At 38.7% G+C, this 8,143-nt stretch overlaps 1 pseudogene; it reads right to left on the reverse strand.

The window, feature by feature from the left end:
- LOC102182463 lies at nt 7,042–7,885 on the reverse strand (annotated as a pseudogene).

Below are 8,143 nucleotides of genomic sequence, written 5' to 3' on the forward strand. Positions count from 1 at the left end.
GTTGATTCACTGGAGAAGACTTTGATGCTGGGAGGGATTTGGGGGCAGAAGGAGAAGGGGCCGACCGAGGATGAGATGGCTGGATGGCATCACTGACTCGATGGACGCAACTCTGAGTGAACTCCAGGAGTTGGTGATGGACAGGGAGGCCTGGTGTGCTGCGATTCATGGGGTCGCAAAGAGTCAGACACGACTGAGTGACTGAACTGAACTGAACTGAATACATAACTTTCTTCTTGATATGCCTCTTTCCTTTGGGTTCCAAGATCCCACAATCTGCTTGTTTTCCTCCTAATTCACTGACTACCTCTTAGTCTCTATTTCTGGTTTCTTCTAATCACCCTGACCTGAAATGTACTATAACCCAAATTTCAGACATTTTACTTCATCTTTTTTATAACTATTCTTATTATCTTGGAGATTTTAATGTAGTATCTTAACTTAAATAACGGCTGTATGCAGATGGCTTATTTATTAGTTTCCAGAGCTGCTGCAACAAAGTACCATAAATTGGGTAACTTGAAACCAACTGAAATTCCTCCCTCATAGTTCTGGTAGCTGAAATTTGAAACCATGGTGTTGTCAAGGCCATATTCTATCTGAAGGCTCTAGGGGAGACTCTCTTCCATGTTCCTCTCTTCAATCCTGGTCTTGTTGGAAAACTGGGGTGTTATTGTGCCTTATGGATGCTTCACTCAGTCTCCCCCCCTCATTGTAACATGCTTCCTTGCATGTCTGTGTCTTTTCCTCTTAATAAGAACTCAGTTATATTGATGAAGAATCCACCCTACTCTAGTGTAATCTCATTTTATTTTAATTAATTACATTTGCAATAATTATATTTCTAAATAAAGTCCCATTCTGAGATTTCAAGAAGAACATGAATTTCATGGGGACACCATTCAACCTAGCATCTCTTCTGTGAACTCCAAACCTGTATATCCAAATTCACATCATATCTCTATTTAACAGGTATTACAGGTTTAGCATATAGAAAGCCAGACCTCTGTTCTGCTATCCTAAATATATCTTACTACAGTCTCTCCATCTCAATTATAGAAATTTCATCCTTCCAGGTACTCATTCAAAAACCTTAAAGACATTCTTTCTCCTTTCTTTATTTCATGTTATTTATGTTCAGTTGCTAAACCTGTACAGTTCTTTTGCGAACCTATGGACTGTAACCTACCAGGCTCCTCTGTCCATGGGACTCTCCAGGCAAGGATCCTGGAGTAGGTTGCCATTTCCTTCTCCAGAAGGTCTTCTCAACACAGGAATCAAACCCATGCCTTATACCTCACCACTAATTATTCAAAAAATTATGACAGTTTAAAAACATGTATCCAGAGTACAATTCCTCCTTGCTAACCCTGTCAAGCTTATCAAACCAATTTCTTGCGATTATTCACAAATGTGTTGTCCCATTTTTCTCTTTTCCCTTCTTGGGTCTATTTTCAAAAATATGTGAAGTGTAAAGCCATCACCTTAAAACCAAGTCAGACGATGTCATTTTCTGTCCAAAGTACAGCTAAAGCTTTTCCCTTCTTTCTGAGCAAAACTAATGTCTTGTTAAAAGGTTCTATGAGAATATTCTTCCACTTACCCCTCTGACTACATCCCCCAACTACATGGGGCCACTTTGTCTTCCTGTTATTTATCAGGTACGTTACTATTTGAGAACTTCTGCATTTGCTTCCCCCTTTGTCTGGATTCTATTTCTCAGTTATTCTCAGGCTTATTCCATCCTTTCCTAGAAGTTTTTATTTAAATGTCATGTTTTCTCTGAGGCCTGCTATCAATATTCTATTTAAAATGTTGCTGCCCCAAACTCTCAATCCCCATTTCCAATTAACTAGATTTTCTCCATAGGACATACCACTTATACTACTTCTATGTACATACATTACAGAACTGACACTACCTATTTTGCTTATGTGTCTCCCTTCTTCAGAATGAAACTGTCAGGAGGAAAGGGGTTTTATGAGCTTTGTTCATTGTCATATCTCCTACATTTAGAATAATGTCACACAGTGATGTTAATTACTATTGCGGAATGAGCCATGCCCATTTACAATAAATAGCAGGAAGCCTTATGGACTGTGTTTAAGAACAACAGGTTCTACCCCAACAACAGATTCTGTTATTCTTTATAACACATCTGCTCTGTAGTGAGTCTCTTAATCTCATAAAATTCTGTTTTGTGGATATCTCCCATTATGTGAACCCAATCTCAGAAGCACTAAACCAGACTATAGAACCATACTCAGTCTTTCTGTCTCAGAATTTCCTACATACTTGGAAGATTTATAAAAGGCCAGTGTTACACCATGAATAGACCAAACTTCTATTTGCCATTGTCAAATACATCTCTTTCTGAAGAAACTCTACAAGTATTTTTAAAGCTTTAAACAGTTACAAAGCATGAGCAGTCTCTCTTTACAGATGTGGCTCAAGTCTTAAATCAACATGTCTAATGTATAAGAATGGACAGACCTACATTTTGTCCTGATCAGAAAAGTGAAAGAAGAATTCAAATAGTAAAGGGGAAAACAATTGCTGACTTGCTCAGCTTTGTCCTGAAGCAACTAAAAATGCTGCAAATCCCTCAGAGTTCCTCCACCCCTTCTCCACCAGTTGTTATACAGAGATAACATTTAAAAACCTTTGTTTTTCTTCTCTTTTTAATTGCTTACAGTATTAGGATTTATCTTTATGATATGGATAAAATGTTTTTTTTTTTCAGAAATTGCAATGTTTTAGAAGAGGGAAAATATTTCCCAAAGTATTGTATTAATGAATGCTTATGAGATTCTATTTCGGTAATTAAAAGGGCTCCTGAGATACCTATTCAGAGAGCTCATTTCAACAAGATAGACATTTAGTTTGACAATAAACCAGGTTATTTCATAAAAGATGTGGAAGTTTCCTTCAAATGTTAACTAATTTTCCCATTCTGAACACAGATAATCATGAATTCATTTTATTTACATTCACAGAAAAATATTGAATAACATATCTTTATACAGTGACAATATAAGATGTTTTAAACCTCTTTAAATTTTAATTTCATTGTGAAATTCCAATTAATTATGAGTGGACATATACTGTTATAGTATAAGAGAGAGAAAAGCCAATTCCATAGGGTTGGGCAAACACCTACTCACTGATTGACCATAAAACTTTCATCCTATTAGAAAGTAAAATGAGGTCACTTGATCAATTTAAGGATATGCTTGTGGCAGATGTAGTTTTGGGAATTACAGACAATATTTTCCATGGGAGAGACTTAGCATAACTCTTTTGCCATGTTATTTGAAGATATGTCTACCGATAAAATCAGATTTAAAGGTATTAATCACTGCTAGTGAGATTTTTAAGAAACTTTCCCGCAATATACTAAATGGCTTTTGACACAGCAGAAAAGAAAGAAGAAAAATTATGTCTCCATGATCTATTATTTCTCTAAAAGATGAATTAGAATGTTGCTTGAAAAATATTGACATTGCACAGCTCCTGTCTCAGTAGCTGAATCGTCAGACCATACACATTCTGATTACTCAATTAGATATTCAGATTGAAAAAATATCCATTGTTTTTTTTAAAACAAATAAGGGATCTTTTGATCCCTCATTTCTATAAATTGCTTCCATTGATTGTAATCTCTTTCTCTGTTTTCTGTAGCACTGAGAATTTGAGGCCGCATGGAGAGCAATAAATTTCTGAGAGCACAAGTTTAGAAACCATCCAAAGCCTAACGGAAGAAGATTTTGTAGGTCACAGTGACAGAAAGAGTGGAGATTACTAAGACAACTAAATCCATAAACTTACTTGGTGATGAATTGTATATTATTGGTAAGAGGGGGGAGGTAGCTAGAAATATTGTTGGTTTCTGGATTATAAATTTGGGTTGACAGAGATGATGGGTAGATGATGGACAGAAAATGAGCCTATCTGGAAAACAGCCAAATTGTATATATATGTATAAATTTATTTGGACTTATTAATTTGAAATTAGCTTGAAAGCTAGAACGGATTCTGATTAGAGAGTGGTCAACTAGATCCAGAGTTCAGGAAACATGAAACTGTGAGAAACATCACTACCAGGTGTCTGGTGAGAAAAACCTAAAACTGGGTGAGTCTGCTTAGCAAAAAAGAAAATAAAAGAGGACTGAGGAGGACTTCAGGGTGAGCCCTGAGAACTTCCAAGCATCAGTGCCCTAAAGGGACCATATGTCTCAAGAGTCTTAGAGTAAAATTCTTTGAATTTGACTGTGATCATATCATACATCTGATCAAAAGCATTCAATGACATTAAACATCCACAAAACAAGGCCAGATTATTATGACTGGCATTAATGACCCCCTTTGCTCTGCACCATCACCACCATGGTCTAGTTTCAACATACCATTCTAACTTCATAACCAAGGATATCTCTCAATACTGTCTTTGCTCTAAAATCACCTTATACTTGCTCCTATAAAGTTTCCTACTTCTATGAGTTTGCATACACAGTGCTGTTTGTATGTTGTAACCATGTCCACATGCCCTTACCTTCTGTGTGTGTTTCATTTTTCTTCAAGGCCCAGATCACTGTCTCCCCTCAGCCCCATCATCCCATTTCAATAAGACATTTTCTGCTTCCTATTATTATGTATGACATCTAAAGGTAAACATCATGCTTCATGACATGATATAAACAAGTAATATGGGTAAAGTTCTTACTATAAATCCAAGTATGTTTCTGGTACTCATGAATCCTCAGTTGCCTTATGCTGTGTGTATCAAAATATTAATAGCATACATGTGGACTTGTGTAGAGGTTCTTATAAGCAACTCTCATTACTGACTGAACAAAAGCTTGGGTATATTTGTTGTCATTGTTGTTCAGTCACTAAGTCATGTCTGACTATTTGTGATCCTAGGAGCTGTAGCATGCCAGGCTCCACTGTCCTGAACTATCTCTTGGAGTTTGCTCAGTTCATGCCCATTGAGTCCATGATGCTATCAAAACATCTCACCCTCTGCCACCCCCTTTTCATTTTGCTTTCAGTCTTTCCCAACATAAGGATCTTTTCCAAAAAGTGGAGTCTGCATCAGGAAGCCAAAATATTGGAGCTTCAGCATCAGTCCTTTCAATGAATATTCAGGATTAACTGGTTTGGATTAACTGGTTTGATCTCTTTGCAAACCAAGGGGCTCTCAAGAGTCTTCTCTAACACCACAATTTGAAAGCATCAATTCATTGACATCCAGTCTTCTTTATGGTCCAACTGTCATATCCATATGTGAGTACCAGGAAAACCATAATTTTGACTCTATAGACCTTTGTCAGCAAAGTGATGTCTGTGCTTTTTAATATGTTGTATACTTTTGTCATAGCTTTTCTTTCAAGTAGCAAGCATCCTTTAATATTATGGCTTTGACTACACTGTCCACTGTGATTTTGGAGAAAGAAAATAAAATCTGTCACTGCTTCTATTCACCTCCCCCAATCTATTTGCCATGAAGTGATGGATACCATGGTCTTAGTTTTTTGAATATTGGGTTTCAAGCCAGCATTTTCACACCCCACATTCATCCTCATTAAGAGATGCTAGTTCCCCATCTGAACTGATGGGACCGGATGCGATCATCTTCGTTTTCTTAATGTTGAGCTTTAAGTCAACTTTTTCACTCTCCTCTTTCACTTTCATCAACAGGCTTTTTAGTTCCTCTTCACTTTCTCCCATTAGAGTGACATCATCTGAATATCTGAGGTTGTTGATATTTCTCCTGGCAATCTTGATTCCAACTTGAGAGTCATCCAGCCTGGCATTTTGCATGATGTACTCTGCATAGAGGTTAAATAATCAAGGTGACAACACACATCCTTGTCTTACTCCTTTCTCAATTTTGAACCAATCCATTGTTCCATGTCCAGTTATTACTTGACCAGTTATAATTTGACTTGCTTCTTGATCAGCATACAGGTTTCTCAGGAGATAGGAAAGGTGGTCTGGTATTCTTTTTTTTTTTGTGTGCTAGAACCATTATAATATAATTATACATATCTGCCAAATGAGGAAGAAAGGTTTATGCATATATAACTTTTCCAGTTAACATCTGCAAGCATAAACAACGATGATCTCAGCTCATAAATTCATCAGGGTCAGAGCAATTGACCAATGTCTCTTTACTGCTAGGTTTACCAACAGTAAATTACATGATGAATTAGTGTCCTTTTCTTTCTCTTCTCTTACTCTCCTTGTCCAGAGACCTTTTGTTGTAAAGTTTCATGCAGCTCACCTCCAGCCAAAGGTAAACTTTTTGGATAAGTACTCAGTTGCTCTGAATTTATTTATAATTATAACCTATTTAATCACAGAAGAACCCCTGCAGAGGTGGAGTTCAAGGTTGCATACAATAACAGGAGTTCACAGTTTTGAAGTCTAGCACAGATTAAAAACCACAGATGTATCATTTATATAAGACACACACTGATTGCCTCTTAAACTACGTATTGACTCCTTATGGACATTATTTTTTTTAAATAAAGTAGTGCATCTAGGACAATCAGCTGCACAATTCATACAGCCCTGAAAAGTTTTTCAGTGCCAACTACAAGTTGGTCATGAAACGTAAGTGAGCTTGAGACACTGTCCATTCCTAAGATTCAACCAAGGTTTGGCTAAAACATTGGAATACCTCTGCTTAAGAAGGCTATGTCCTTCCCTCCTTTCCCTCACAATTTAGTTCTGCTTGTTTATTTTTGGTGGTATTTGGTTGCACATGGCTAGAATGCTTTCGATCACATTGTGAATCAGGAAAACCAATGATCTAAAACTATAACAGGATCTTAAGTATTAAGTAGATTGGTTTGTCCATTTCAGGTAACTGGTTGGTAGGCCCCTCTAAGGCCTTTCATTTTCCCTCTATGCCTCCCAGGACATTGATCAGAAGGTGAGTCTGAGCATCATACCATCTAACTCTTTTAACCAATGCCTGGCTAACACTGGAATGTCCAGCCCAGTATACTTAAAAATCACCCACAAAAAGAGGTTCTACAGGTCTTCACAAAACCTGGAATTTCCACGAAGATGTCTAATCTTTATAATCCAATCAGTCAGCATTGAAGTTAAGCTTCCAGGAGGCAGTTTGGTCCTTATAATCCAAGCAATCAGTGGTTGAGTTAAAACCCAAGCTTGAAGCTCCATATCCCTGAGTGGAAAGAGAAGCTTGGTACCCATGGGCCTGAGTGTGGTCCCTGGTCCAGGAAGCTGCTGATGCATAGGAGTCAAATAAGATCCACAGTCCATGCTCCCAAAGTAGGAAGTTGAGCCAGTATATCCTTGACTATAACCTGAAGCCTGAGTATAGGTCATGGGATATGACCTCTGCATGCAGGAAGAAGAGGTGGACAGGGGATCTGACAGTGGGGAGATGGAAGCTGGGCTCCAGATAGACACAGGAGCACTGCTGCTGGAAATGGCTGGGACTGAGGTGCTAGAGGGGGGAGTGAATTGGCCACTTGTTTCACTCTGAACTCACTTCCCGGGCAGGAGATGTCTTCTTTTTGGCAGGTCTCACTTTGTTTTGACCTCCGTTCTGCTGTTGCTGCTCCTGTTGGCGGCACTTAGCTCTTGGATTCTTAAACCATACCTGTACTCTGGACTCAGGCAAGTTGATTTTCAGCGCCACCTCCTCTCGCATAAAGATGTCTGGGTATTGGGTCTTAGCAAACAGTGCTTCCAGCCCATCTAGCTGCGCTCTGGTGAACGTCGTCCTCTCCTGCAGCTGTTTCCGAGGGGTGGCCAGGTAGCCCACCGAGGAGTGCAGCAAGTCCATGCCCGAAGTGGTCAGACTCAGCCCATTGACTGCATAAGACAGTTGCTTAAGATAAGACATTATGCTAAAGTTGTTTGGAGGCGCAAAGTCGGCCCAGATCTGGGGGACCCAGCTGGAAGGTCTTGCTTCGCCAGGGTTGAACAGATTCAGAGTCCTTGGTGGGTGGGTTTGGAGTGGTGGAACTAAGGCAAAGTAAACAAACAAACAGAGGTGCTGGTTTACAGCTTCGTAGGATGTAGCTCTTTCACGTTCCACCACTGACTTAAAAAAGAGCTGATATTCTTATCTCTAAGTTTTTTCCACAGTTTGTTGTGATCC

This window comes from Capra hircus, chromosome 24 (genome assembly GCF_001704415.2).
Source record: "Capra hircus breed San Clemente chromosome 24, ASM170441v1, whole genome shotgun sequence".
Classification (NCBI taxonomy): Eukaryota; Metazoa; Chordata; class Mammalia; order Artiodactyla; family Bovidae; genus Capra; species Capra hircus.